Genomic DNA, 14098 nt, shown 5'->3' with positions numbered 1-14098 from the left:
GGGGAGGATTTCCCCAACTAGTTATTGATGCCATAGCTCTATATGGTCAATAGTGTCTTTGTCTTTTAGAAGTTCACAGTCTAAAATTAAACAAAGTCATGTTTCTGACATTAAAGTATTCAGAAGACCAATTCTTCCTAGCAAACTGCCAGTACAGAGAGTAGGTGACATTAAAAAGCAGGGGATGTATTCACAAAAAATAATTACCAGTTTCATAAGCACCTACAGATTACAAGCCACAGGAAAGTCTTTTAAGATTTTAAGAATTTATATCCCCATTTTAAAAACAAGAACTGGACACCGGTGACGGTACACTACCTGCCATCATGAGTCACTGCTTATGTTTAGCCTCAGATGTGTTACAACAGGACACAGCTGGAACGTCGAGTTTCTCAGTGGCTGTATTGCTTAAGACACATGAATCAGATATTGGCGGTTTCATTCATTCAATTATTTAACAACCATTTCTGAAACACAATGTGCCAGAGACTGTGTTAGCAATGGATTCAAAGATAAGGAAAAACATAATCACTGCCTTCAAGGAGCTTGTGGTCAAGTGCAGTAGTTTCCAAGTCTTTTTGATCAAGCACTCCTTTCAGCTTAAAAAGATTGTTTTTGAACACATAGCTCTGATATATGTATATGCATTTATTTATTCATAAGTTCTATACATATACCATCAAAATAATATGTAGACTTAAAAATATGTCAAAATAGAAAATGTTAAAGGATGAGGAATAAACAGAAGCACTGGCTGTCCATCTGAATGAAAATAAAATTGTATCCATATATTACATCATTTACCAAAAAATTAAATTCCAGGTGAATTAGAAACTCAAGTGTAAAAAATAAAATATTAAAAATCCTTCAAGAAAATCTTGGCAATTACATATAGCAATGAAGAAGTATGGGAGACCTTAAACAAAAGTGGGAACCAAGAATTTAGAAAAAAGAAATGGACACATTTGACTAGTTTTAAAAAACAATTTTTTGTATAGAAAAAAGATACATAAGCAATGTTGATAGTTAATAGATTTGGGGGTAAATTTGTAACTCAGTGGGCGGATAGAGAATAACATCCAAAAGTTAATTACAAATTGTCAAGGGTGTAAACAACCTTATCAAAATTGGGTAAAAAAAATATATAAATTGGTACTTAATCAAGAGAAAATCCATCTGGCCAATAAGTATGAAAAGACATTTCAACTCACTTGTAATAAGGGAATGCAAATTAATATGACAAGGAGAAAAATCACTTGATGCTTATCAGACTGACAAAAGTCAAAATGACACAAAGCTGCTGTTGGAGATAATGAGTAGGAAGAAGACTCTCAGATGTTGCTGTGAAAATGTAAATATTACAGCCTTTTAGAAAGCTATCCAGCAAAATCAGTTACAAAAAATAGTATATATTGACCCAGAAATCCTGTTCTCAAGACTCTAAACCATAGAAATAAAAAGCACCAGTATATGGAAACATGAGAACAAAGATATTTATTGCAACAATGTTAATACTGGCCAAAAAAACCCAAAAAAACACCCACCAACACCACCAACAAAGTCCAACATCAAATGAATGCATATCAGTAGTGGGATGTTTTAGTAAATGATAGTATCTCTAGAGCCCATGGGCCATTATGAAAAATATATTAGAAAGTCATTAAGAAAAGGAAATTAGAACTATAGGAAGAGACATTGAGGAACTTGCACAGTGTTAAGTGAAAAAAGTAAGATGCTTAAAAGTATGTATATTATGACCTGATTTTTGAAAATAGTAACAAATCCTACCCTATACATGTTTATATATCTTTGTATGATATTGTATGATCATGGGAAAAATATAGAAAGATATAATCTAGGTTTTCAGCATATACTACCTGAATGAGTAGGCTAGGATCTGGGAGACTGGGAGCCCACCACGCAGAGAAAAGCTAAAAATAAATTAACTTTACTTGGGGTGGGGATGTAAATGTAGTTTTATATATAATGTGATAAATTTGCATTAGGTAAAATCATGTGTAAATGAAATAATATGTATTCAACAAAATCTATGTGTTAGATTAAAAGGCAGAAGGGAATTTGGCAGTTCCGGGAAAGTACTTTTGCAAGTATAAGAGTGACAAACTGGGGATCACCAAACAGTTATATCCAAGGAGGATATGTAAGGGGCAAGATAGGAGGCTGGTGGGGTAAGCAGCGAGCCCTGCTCAGTGACTCAGTGTCTGGAGGACCTCGTTCCAGAAAGCTACCTTAGTGCCATGTGGTTCAGACAAATCTGAGTTTGATCACTTGCTGGCTGTACGACTTTGTACTAGTCACTTTGCTGCTAAAGACCTCAGTCTCTGAAAGACAGAGATCACAGCACCTGCCTTCCAAGACTGCTGTGGGAATTAAATAAAACAGTGTAAGTCAGAGCACCTAGATCAGTATCTAGAAGATATTCTATAAATGTACATTTAGTCCCAAGTCTCTCTGTATAAAAATCTGCAATCTAGAAAAGATCTGATAAAAGCTAATTTATAATGATAAAATTCATGAGTGCTTGAATACTAAGAAAAAAAAAAGACAAGAAAAAAAATCACTGGTCACCTTTAAAGAATTTGAAGGAACCAACTCAATTTTCTGAAAACTGCTAAATAAAAAGAGAAGTTAGCTTTGACCACCTGTCCTGGAGCTAGACCTTCTAAACAGTTCCAGTCTCCCTTTGTCTTAAGTGCCCCTCACATGGGTTCTTCACTGTCCTACCCAGTGGTCTTTTACCAGCCAGGTTTTCCTGGATTCTAACTCACGACCTCTTGAGGCCCATTTGAGTGTGATGTATTTTCTGTAGACAGGCAATCAGAGGTGGCAAAAAGCAGAACTAGAGAAAGGGTCTCGATTTCCAAGGAAGGTATTGTGTAAGACTTGCAGATTATTCAACCTGTCTCACCATATGAGATTTGTCATTAAACGTAATATGAGAAACAGACTGATGGACACATTTGGACATTTGTTTGTCCCCTATTTTACTAATATCTGGATCACAACCACATAAACTGACTGTTTGTCCTTCATTGGATTATTAATTGGGCCCCTTGTGATAAGCCAGGAATTGCCCTTAGTACAGTCAGTTCTCAGGGCTACCTTTGAGGGTGGCTATTCTACCCACTGTGCAGGTCAGGAAATTGAGACCAAGGCAGGTTGGCTAGCTTGCCCAAGGCTGCACAGCTGGCAAGTGGCAGAGGCATATTTGAATATAGGTCTGTCTGACTTGGAAGCCCACATTCTTTCTCCAACAGAATTCAGCCTGACCATCTGCCAATAAGAACAAATAGGAATCTGACCTTTCATTAAATCTCTACAAGGAAGCTGGCCCACAACTGGCCTTGGTCACTTTTCTATTGCCTAATATACACTTAATGATAAATCTCTTTGCCAAAATAATGGTATTATAATCCTTTAATTTCCTGTTAGGAGTCTGGAGGCATAGAAAGGTCAAGGGACTTTTTCAAGGCTTTACATTGAGTAAGAGTAAACTCTGTTTTTTTCCCTCTCTCCTCTATTCAATAAGTACTTCAACTGGCAGGTGAAGTTTCAGTTACTCTGGATTCTGCCAAGAAAGCTGGGCCATTAATTTTGGTAAAGAACTCCAGGATCAGATACACTAAAAAGAAAAGAAAAGGAAAGTCTATTTTCTTCTAAAATCCCCAAATGGATTGCCCTGTAACCTCTACATTTCTGAACTTATCCATGTAGAACAATCACCTAAGATTCTGGGAAGGGGCCTGAGCATATGTATTTTTAAACAAACTCCAGAGTGAAATTTAAGAACGACTGATCTCGTGGAAGAGTCAGAAACTGTATTACTTATCTACTGCTTCCTAACAAATTACTCCAAAACGTAGCAACTTAACACAATAATCATTTACTATCTAGTCGTTTCTGTGCATTGAGGAATCAACATGTGGCTTAGCTGGATGTCCCTGGTTCAGGGTCTCTCACAAAGCTGTGGTCATGGTTGTCAGTGGGGCTGAAGTTATTTCAAGGCTCAAATGGGAGAGGGTCTTTTTCCAAGTTCACTCAGATGGCTGTTAGCAGGATTTGGTTTCTTACAGGCTGACGTAAGAAACCCAAGAGGGCCTTAGCTCCTTGCTGACTCTTGGTCAGAAGCCTCCCTCCGCTTCCTGCCTTGTGGGCCTCTCCATAGCATAGTTCACAATATGGCGGCTGGCCTCTCTCAGAGTGAGTGAAGGAGAGACCAGGAGAGAGCAAGCAAGATGGAAGCCACAATCTTTTTGTAACCTCATCTTGCAAATGATATCCCATCACTCTTGCTGTATTCTGTTCATTAGAAGGAAGTCACTAGGGCCAACCTACCCTCAAGGAGAGAAAATTACACAAGAGCATGAATATCAGACAGGGATCTTTGGGAGCCATCTTAGAGGCTGCCTGTCACAGGGATGTAAAAATTAAAAAACAAGGTGGTAATATATGTCCATTAGGGGAGGCTAGATTCAGTGACACTTCAGAAGCAACAAGTACACCCAGTATCTAGGTTTTGGTTGATTTCTAAATACCATTCCAGGATTTCTTGAAGAAATGGAGAAATGGCTGACTCTAATGCCAGGGCAGGAAAAATACAAGATCAGCCTGCAGCCTCTTGTAGCTCAAGAAAAAAGGAGATGATCAAAAACCAAAAGGACACACGAGCCAACCTTAAAGAGTTTCCAGTGGTCCAGCTGGAACAATTTGAGCAACAATATAAAAATCATAATATAAAATACAAAATGAAGTATTAAATATACATGAGAATGTATAAATAAATGAATGGAGGGGTGTGGAAGAGACTAATCTCCCTTACAGGAGAGTTCCAAATAATTTATATAGATATTCTGCTCCAGAGGTTGAAGCTTAACCTCCTACTCTCCTTCAGTGTGGGCTAGATTTAGTGACATGCGTCTAAAGAAAAGAATGTGGAAAGACGGAAAAACTTTACGGTGGAGAAACTAGGGATCACTACCATGGTCAGGTGATGAAGGTTAACATTGGCAGTAATAAGCCATCCTGCACGCCAGTATTACATGATGAGAAGGGCATCTCACCCATGTGGTACTTTTCTCAAACTTTATCATCCCACTTACTTACGAGAAAAACACTAGGAAAATTCAAATCGAGGGACATTTTAGAAAATACCTGACCAGACTTCTCAAAACTGTCATGGTCATACCAAGGTTATAAAAAACAAGGAAAGACAGAAACTTTGACAGACCAGAGGAGTCTAAAAAGATATGATGACTAAATGCAGTGTGGCACCTTAGATTAGATTCTTTAACAGAAAAGGGATTAGTAAAACCTGAGTAAAGCTTGGAATTTATACCAGTGTTGGCTCCTTAGTTTTATAAATACTACGGTAATATGAGATGTTAGCCTTAGGGGAAACTGGGTGGAGTACACAGGAACTTTTTATACTATCTTTGTAACTTTTTTGTAAATCCAAAATTATTCCAAAATAAAGTTGACTAAAAACAAAAAGTGAAACACCCTGCTTATAATTTTAAAAGTGTGATGACTGAAAGATTTCCCCCTAGATTAGCTTCTGGCTCAGGAAATTTCAAACCCTCTATCTCTTCCACCAGCCACATAATTCTAGTGCCATGTGTCACAAGACACATCCATTTGTGAGATGGAATAGAGCAAGGCTAGTTTTGCTGGAAGACATTCCAATACAGGGAGAGCCCAGCAATAACATGATGGAAGTGGCTCAATTTCATCTCAGTTCTTTCCCTCGCCCAGATCTGCACAATGCCCAGGGCCACTCCAGGAGACCTAGCATGGAGGGAAGTGTGAAGGAAAGGAAGTTGGAATGGAAAGAAAGCCTTATCCAGTCCCCGCTGAGGAGAGCTTTAAGACATCTTCCTTCTGAAGAGTAGAAAACTGGGTATACTCAGTGCTAGGAGCCCCCCTCCGGTGTTGGAAAGGGCTGGGGCAAGTTATGGGGCCTGGGTACAAGCTTCATTACCTTCACACAAAACCCACCCTGGAATGATCTCAGGATAAACAAATGAACTTTGTCAGAAATGCCACAGTGCTTTGCCCTTGCCCCTTTAGCTCAGAAGTTCCTGCTCTTTCATCAGGTCCCAGCCGAAGCATTCACTCTTCCCGGATATGCTCCCTGAATACCTGGGGGGCAGGCTAGGCAGGTCTCCCAGGCCCTCTCCAAGACTCCATTGTATCATTTGACTATATAAATTAAGTTTGTTGTTAGCCTGTAGGCTCACTCAGGGCGTGATTAAACTTTTTAAATTCTTTGTACTGTCATAGTGGGCCCCCAACAAGCCCTTGTTGAGTAAATGAATTAATGCTTTTGCTGAAGGAGGGAAGCCCTCGCCAGGAATAGACTGGGCACCCAGGATAAGAACATCAGAGTCCGATGGCTGCTGATTGACCTCTGGGATCAACTACAATGGGAGGGTAAGAGAAGCAGCCAATCAGCAACCGCCTCTTGAAAGGCTATCCAGAAATACAGGTTTCTCAGTCTACATATAAATATTTTATAAGTCCTACACACGTTACCATGCTTAATATACTGTTACCTATAAATGTATTTTCATGACAATTATTTGAAATCCCGTGTCCTAGGATATTCAACTATTAAAAATCACGTCCCAATGAATCAGGCTAAACAGATGCTGGAACTGAAGACTTAGTAAAATCCTCATCCATCAGGCACTTTGTACAAACCCACATCCTCACTCTCGCTGAAGACGAACACACCCGGGATATGAAGTCTAGTCTGCACAGGCAGGAGATAGTCCAGGTGAACCCAAGCCCTTAAGCGCGAGATGAAAGGGCCCAACGTATGTTAGCTTAACAAGGGCTTAAGAGTCATCAGCTTTCTTCCAAGGTAATACGCACTCGCGGATACATTCAGAATTTGGGCCTTCCTACACATGTAGAGTTTGAGGTTTACAAATCACTTTCCAGGGCAGAGAGCGAAGACAAAAAGTGAGGTCCACGGGGAAAACGCACGCCCCCTAGCCGAGTCCTGCGCATGCGCGCGCGACTAAAGGCGGCCGCCAGCAGTCCGGCGGCCACCTCGCCTTCCGCTCGCGGCTCTCTGTGCCCGCCTCTCGGCCGGAGGAAGCCGCTGATTGGGCAGTCTGGCCCCGGTTCGGGGCGGAGGTTGGGAGATTGGCAGCAACGCCCCGGGACAGCGAAACCCGAGGTGCTGAAGACGGCGCCTGGCTGCCGCGCGGCCGAGGTAAAGTGGGGCTAGGGACTCTGGAGAGCTGTTGGCGGGGGCGAGGAGGCGCCCCGGGGCCTGATGGCGGTGGGAAGCCCTGGCGACTGTCAGGGTAGGAGCTGAAGGAGCCGGGGGCAGGCTGGCGGGGAGCGCGGCGGGCTCCGCGGGCCGGTTGGGTGTCTGCGCCGCGGCTGAAGGGAAGCGGAGATGTTCTCAGGCGGCCGGGGTGGCTGAGAGCCCGGGTGGGGCTGGAGCTTGTGTGGGCGGAGGGAATTCGGCCGACCCTCCCGGAAAACTGGGACTCACCCACCCACCCATTCGCCCCCCCCCGCCTCCCCGCGGCCTTCGATCGATGGTCCGGAGCCCGCAGTTCGCGCGCTGGCGGCCGGGCGGCGGTCCCAGGGAGGCCCTTTGCGGCGGTTCGTTTGGGTGTTGCTCTTTCCCAGGACTCGGCGGTCCGGACTCCGCGGTGCACTTCCCGGCCAGGCCCCGGGGCTGCGGGAAGGGAGGGGCGCACCGACCGGGCCGCCTGGGAGGTGTCAGCAGCCTCAGCTGGCTTGCGTTACTGTTTCCACCTTTCGCCTCGCGAAACTTCCCACTGTGTCTTCCTGACCAGGACCAAGATTTGCATTAAGCCCCAAAGGAAAAAAAATTGACCTTTGGCCATTGGAAAATACGTTTTATTATAGGCATCTTCAGATTCTCCAGAGGTCGAGAGGATAGTATAAAGAACTCGGTGTACCCATCACCCAGTGTCAGCAATTATCAATGAATGGCCAGCCGTGCTCCCGCTCCCCGGGTTATTTTGAAGTATCGCCGAGATATATCATCTCTTTTTCATGTTTCTACGAATTTCTCATGATCAGTAATCACGTTTCTTTACCAGTCGTTTTGAGTTGAGTAAAATAAGGCACACTTGAAGGCGTAGAGAGCGCCAATTTAGTTTGCTCTCCAAGACTGTGGGCAATTCCCCGCAGTTTAATTGCCTGGTGCTCAGGTTTTCAAAATGACTGAAAACAAAGGTACCAGATAATCTCGTTTTGGCAGTAGCTTGACTGCTTTTGTGTAGTAATAATATTGATAATTTGTATTTACCGAGTTCTTGGTATGTATGAAGCACTGTGAAATTGTTTCCACCTGTTAGTTAATTTAACTTGTATAACTGCTATGTGAAGTAGGTATTATCCCGTTTTACAGATGATGGGAAAAAGAAGTTAAGAGAGGTTAAGCAATTTGCCTGAGGTCACACTGATGTAAGGGGTAGGGGGCTGGGATTTAGGATGCTAACCTTGATCACTGCCGAGTTCTTGCTCTTTTAACCATAACTGAATGTCCTAAGAATTGTGGAGTATATGTAACTGCGGTAGACAGTTTTGTTGAGCTTCAAATCCATGATGAGGGGGGAAAAAAAACCCTGGGTTGTTGTGAGTACAATAGTAAGGTATTTTTGTTTGCTGGAAAATAAAAGGTTAATACAGTTGAATCTGAAGTTCCGAGCAAAATATATAAGTGTAGTTCAATAAATACAATAAAAAAATTTAATTCTGTAGAATATGGCCAGGCTAGTTAAGAGGGGAAGGAAAAGGGAAAAATATATATACATACATCAGTGAATAGTCTCTTCTAGCACTTAGCATATACTGGCTGTTTATACTGGATACTTTAATCTGTTTTTTTTTTTTGTTGTTTTTTTTATTTTGAAGTATAGTTAATTTACAATGTTATGTTAGTTTCTGTGATAATCTTTTCCATTATAGGTTGTTACAAGTTACTGAATATAGTTCCCTGTGCTATACAGTAGGACCTTGTTTTTTTTATCTGTTTTAAATATAGTAGTTTATATCTACCAATCCCAAACTCCTAATTTATTCCTCCTCCCTTCCCCTTTGTCAACCATAAATTTGTTTTCTATGTCTGTGAATCTGCTTCTGTTTTGTAACTAAGTTAATTTGTATCATATTTTAGATCTCACATAAAGTGGTATCATATGATATTTTCTTCTCTGTCTGATTTACTTAGAATGATAATCTCTAGGTCCATCCATGTTACTGCAAATGGCATTATTTCATTCTTTTTTATGACTGAATAGTCTTCCATTGGGTATATATACCACATATTCTTTATCCATTCACCTGTTGATGGACATTAGGTTGCTTCCATATCTTGGCTATAGAAGTAAATAGTGCTGCTCTATTTACAATAGCCAAGACATGGAAACAGCCTAAATGTCCATCAACGGATGACTGGATAAAAAGATGTGGTATATTTATACAATGGAATACTATTCAGCCATAAAGACTGACAATATAACACCACTTGCAGCAACATGGATGCACATGGAGAATGTCATTCTAAGTGAAGTAAGCCAGATAGAGAAAGAAAAATACCCTATGAGATCGCTCATATGTGGAATCTAAAAAACAAAAACAAAAAAACAAAGCATAAATACAAAACAGAAATAGACTCATAGACATAGAATACAAACTTGTGGTTGCCAAGGGGGCAGAGGGTGGGAAGGGATAGACGGGATTTCAAAATTGTAGAATAGATAAACAAGATTATACTGTATAGCACAGGGAAGTATACACAAGATCTTATGGTAGCTCACAAAGGAAAAAATGTGACAGTGAATATATATATGTTCATGCATGACTGAAAAATTGTGCTCTACACTGGAATTTGACACAACATTGTAAAATGATTATAAATAAAAAATGTTAAAAAGAAGTAAATAGTGCTGCTATGAACATTGGGGTGCATGTGGATATTTTAATCTATATATAATCCCAATCTTACACTACTCTAAGTGAGTCTCTTCATCCAAATAGTGTTAGGCAAGGACTAGAAAGAGACAGATGGGTTATTCAGAGGACAGTAGAGAAGACCTGTTAAATTGTTAGGATTCCTACTGTAGGGAAGTAATTCAGAAGTCTAGAAATAATGTTAGACTCATACATGAAGGAACTTGAGTGCCAAGTTTCAGGTGTTTGAACTTGAGCAAAGAAGTGACATGATTGTAGCCATATCTCATAGGAAGATAGTGAGCCGACCGTGTCAAAAATGGCCTCACCTGAGATGTAAAGAGATTAGGGAATTGACTTGGTGAATATAAAAGAAATAGATATGGGTAACAGGTGAATTTATGAATGTTAAGGAAAGGAATGAAAAAAAAATCTGAAAAAGAGAGGAAAAGACAGCGTGGTACAGTGTGGTACAGTGGTGCAGTAGGTTCTGAAGTGCTGGTAAACTTCAGTTTCCAGCTGTTTTCTTGGGCATTCTTGGTGATGAGTATTATTACTGTATCACTGCTTTTTGAAATGTTAGCTTCTGCTCAGCTGTTCATCTGTTCTTTTATATGTTTATTATGTGCTATTGATACAAATTATACAATTTAGATAAGCAAGAAAAAAAAATGACACTGTAATCTAATCATGTAATGATACAGAAGTACGTAAAAATAAAGAAGGGAAAGTGGAGAATTCCATCACCAGGCCTCAGACACAGCCAATGTTATCTTTTAAGATCTTTTCTTGTGTGTATGTGTGTACCTAAAATATCTATTTCACCATTTTTTCTGTGCTTTATTTTTTAAAAAACAATCGCATATTTTTTTCATTTAGATTTTTATCATGAAATCCTTTTATGTATACCTTTTTGTTTTAATGGCCATAAACTTAGAATAGGTATGTTAAATTTATTTTAACTGTTTCCTTATTGAAGGACATTTAGTTTGCCTCTAGATTTTATCTTTTAAAGCTAATGCTTCAGTAAATACCCTTGCTGGCTTTTGTAGATGTAATTCTTGGTTTGTGGGAGACGGTGAGCTGTGAGTCTCTCTACTCTGCCATCTTGGCCTGAAGCAATTTCTTTTACCCTTACTGGTTTTAAAAACTAAACATCTTTACTTACAAAGGTATGATTTACTGAGTTATTCCATAAGGCAATTTTTATACACTTAATATGCAGGGAACAGTAATTATTACACAGCCTATCAAAAATCACCTTTGTATTGAATTTTCATCATTTAGTTTGGCCTAAGGAGGCACTTTTAGTTAGTGAAAAGTATTACTGACTTCCAAGTGGTTGTGTGTTTGTTTCTACGTATATCCAGGATCACTCAAGATATTTGAGCAGTCTTTTCAAAAGAGTCTTATAAAATTGATGCCAGAATACTTAATTCATTTGCATGGGAATGCTTAAAATGACACTGTAAGGAGACAATTCCTATATCATTGACAGTAGGGTTATAGTTCAGAGATCCTCACGTGAAAATGGCACACCTTTAGTTCAAACAGAAAAGTAAGGCTACCTCTAACCTCGTTTATATCAGACAGAGAGAAGGTTAACCTCTAAAAAAAGTTACAGAAAATGTCCTTCAGAAGTTCGGTTCATATCTAAAACCCATTAACTCGCAAGAATTTTCATCAAATTTTAATTAGCTTGTGTTCTTAGACTTCTTATCTAAACAGTTCTGTTGTTGGGAGATGTACAGGTCATGAGATTTATTCATTTTGTGGACTGAAAAAAATTAAACTTACTACATGTCAGACTCTGTGCTGGGTACTGGGAATGTATCAGTGTACTTAATTTTGCATGAATAGTATAGGATATTCTAAATTATTACCAGTAAATTGTACCCATAGGTCGAATACTATGTCATTGTTTTATAGTGTGGTAAAGTCTTCTGAATTAAAGTCTTAGCCAGACTGATGTGAATTATAGAAGTTGTCACTAGACTTGAGTTTCAAGTTTAATGTCCAGAAAGCAGGATAGGATGTTGCTGTAGAGTTGACAACATTTTATTATAAGTAAACATTAAAAAAAAAATTCATCTACTGTCCCCACATCTTTTAAAAAAAAAGCCGTTTTCACACCAAAAAGGTAAGAAGGACATATTTTTAAAATAAAGGACAGTAACTTTTTTTTCCTGTCTTTTTTGACAGTAACTTTAAATTGAATACGTTTTTGTTTTCTACTTCACGGTCCTTATTTTTCTTTTGCGTCATTGTTTGCAACAAGAAGTTTCTGAGGTTTCTATCCTGGCTTCTTACCCAGTGTGAGTTGGCCCGTCCACTCTTACTTAGATTTCATCTCCTTTTTCTAAGCCAGTGCTCCCTCATCTTTATCTCAAGCCACAGACTCTCTTCCTGGCAAGAGTAATTTTTAAAAGTATCTTTTAAAAACCGTCCACTTAAAAAATGAGCAAAAGACACTTCACAAAAAGAACATATCAGGAGGGAGGGTATAGCTCAGTGGTAGAGTGCATGCTCAGCATGCACGTGGTCCTGGGTTCAATCCCCAGTACCTTCGTTAAAAATAAGTAAATAAGACTAATTACCCCCCCAAACAAAAACCAGAAATTAAAAAAAGAACATATTAAAATGCTCCCCCAAATATGTGAAGAACCCACTAAAATTGCTAAAATTAAAAAGACCTACAATACCAAGTATTGACCATTGACGATACCAAGGATTGTAGAACATTGGCGCTCTTTTTATTTACTTGCTTGTGGGAGTGTAATTGGTACAACCACCTCAGAAAAGTGTTGGTTTCTATTCAAGGTACAGCTACATGTCTATCTCTGTATACCTTATGATCTAGCAGTTTTACTCCTGGGTATATACTCAAAGGAAATTTGTTCTCATGTGTACCTTGCTATTTTATGTGCATGAGTTTTTTCAGCTGCTTTTTTTTTGGTAGTAGCTAGAAAGTGGAAATAAGCTAAGTGAATTATGGTATAGTACCACAACAGAATACTACACAGCAGTGAAAAAGAACTGTGACTCACAGAAGATGTGTATAAATATTGAAAGAAGTCAGACACAAAAGAGTACATATAGCATGCAAAATTGATATGCTGTAAAAGTTAGAGTTGTGGTTAGATAGGTGAGGCATGGATATCGACTGGGTAGAGGCCCAAGGGAGCTTTTTGGGGTTCTGGCCTTTATATCTTGACCTTTATATCTTGAGGTTATGCAGGTTTATAAATACATAAAAATTCATCAAGCTGGACACTTAAAATTTTCTGTGTAAAATACCTCAATTTTTTAAAAAATGATACGTTTTCAGATCCTACATAAAACCATCCTTTTTCTCTGACCACTTTTTTGTTGGTCATTTCCAGCTTTGACGTTGTTTTTGGCCCTTTGCACTTTTTATTCACATTTACTCTCAGTATTCATTCTTATAGGCAATAATAGATGTTGGTAACATTAAAACTTTTGTGAGACAGATACATTTTAGTCATGACCGTTTCTTAGTTATCAGTAGATTATGTGTTCTTAGAGTTTTTAAGAGTACTTAGAACTCTTCCGTTACACACTTTCATCTGTCAGTAGGGCTGGGCTCTTTTCTTGTTCATGTTTCACCCCATGTCTGGCATATTTGTGGCACTTTTATTCTGCCCCCTACCCTGCCATTCTTTGTAATTGTTCATCAAGTTCTCAAAGTGTAGACCACAAGCTTTATTTCTGGCTCACAATGAAATAAGCTTACATCAGAATGTAAATCAAATATGTCATTAAGTACACTGCCTTTTTTTTTTTTAAGCCTTCCTTGACATTTATAGTCTGGTGCAAGCTTCTTGTCATGCTGGAGACCAACATTTCCAGTAAACTGGCTTATGCCGTATCAGTTAATGATTGTATCAAATAAACAGTATGTTGATGGGCAGGGGAGGAGGGTGAGTGGCAGGGGTTAGAGTGCCAGTGAGTGTGAGAGGACTTTTTATTTTTGACCTTATAGCATCTGAATTCCTGGTTTATATTTCTGGATTGATTTTGGTGGGAGGCAGAATCTCCTTGTACCTATAGCCAGGTAGATTTGGCCAAGCAAAAGCTGGCAGTATGGACAGCAACCCAGGAGCCAGTGAACTAG

General features: G+C 39.4%; 1 protein-coding gene across 4 annotated transcripts in view; it reads left to right on the top strand.

Moving 5' to 3' along the window:
* Window positions 1-7103: 7103 nt before the first annotated feature.
* The window catches only part of MTFR1 (mitochondrial fission regulator 1), a 34039-nt gene continuing 27044 nt past the window's right edge, over window positions 7104-14098 (top strand). For 3 of the 4 annotated variants that reach the window (XR_012065463.1, XR_012065464.1, XM_006204689.4), the window contains exon 1: window positions 7104-7240. The gene's annotated coding sequence lies outside the window, so the exon portion shown is untranslated. Of the gene's footprint in view, window positions 7335-14098 lie in introns of all 4 variants that reach the window. The other variant, XM_031692182.2, reaches the window with a different exon arrangement.

This window comes from Vicugna pacos, chromosome 29 (assembly GCF_048564905.1).
Source record: "Vicugna pacos chromosome 29, VicPac4, whole genome shotgun sequence".
NCBI classification, from domain to species: Eukaryota; Metazoa; Chordata; class Mammalia; order Artiodactyla; family Camelidae; genus Vicugna; species Vicugna pacos.
The sequence above is the reverse complement of the archived record's forward strand: the minus strand, read 5'-3'. Positions and strand labels throughout refer to the sequence as shown.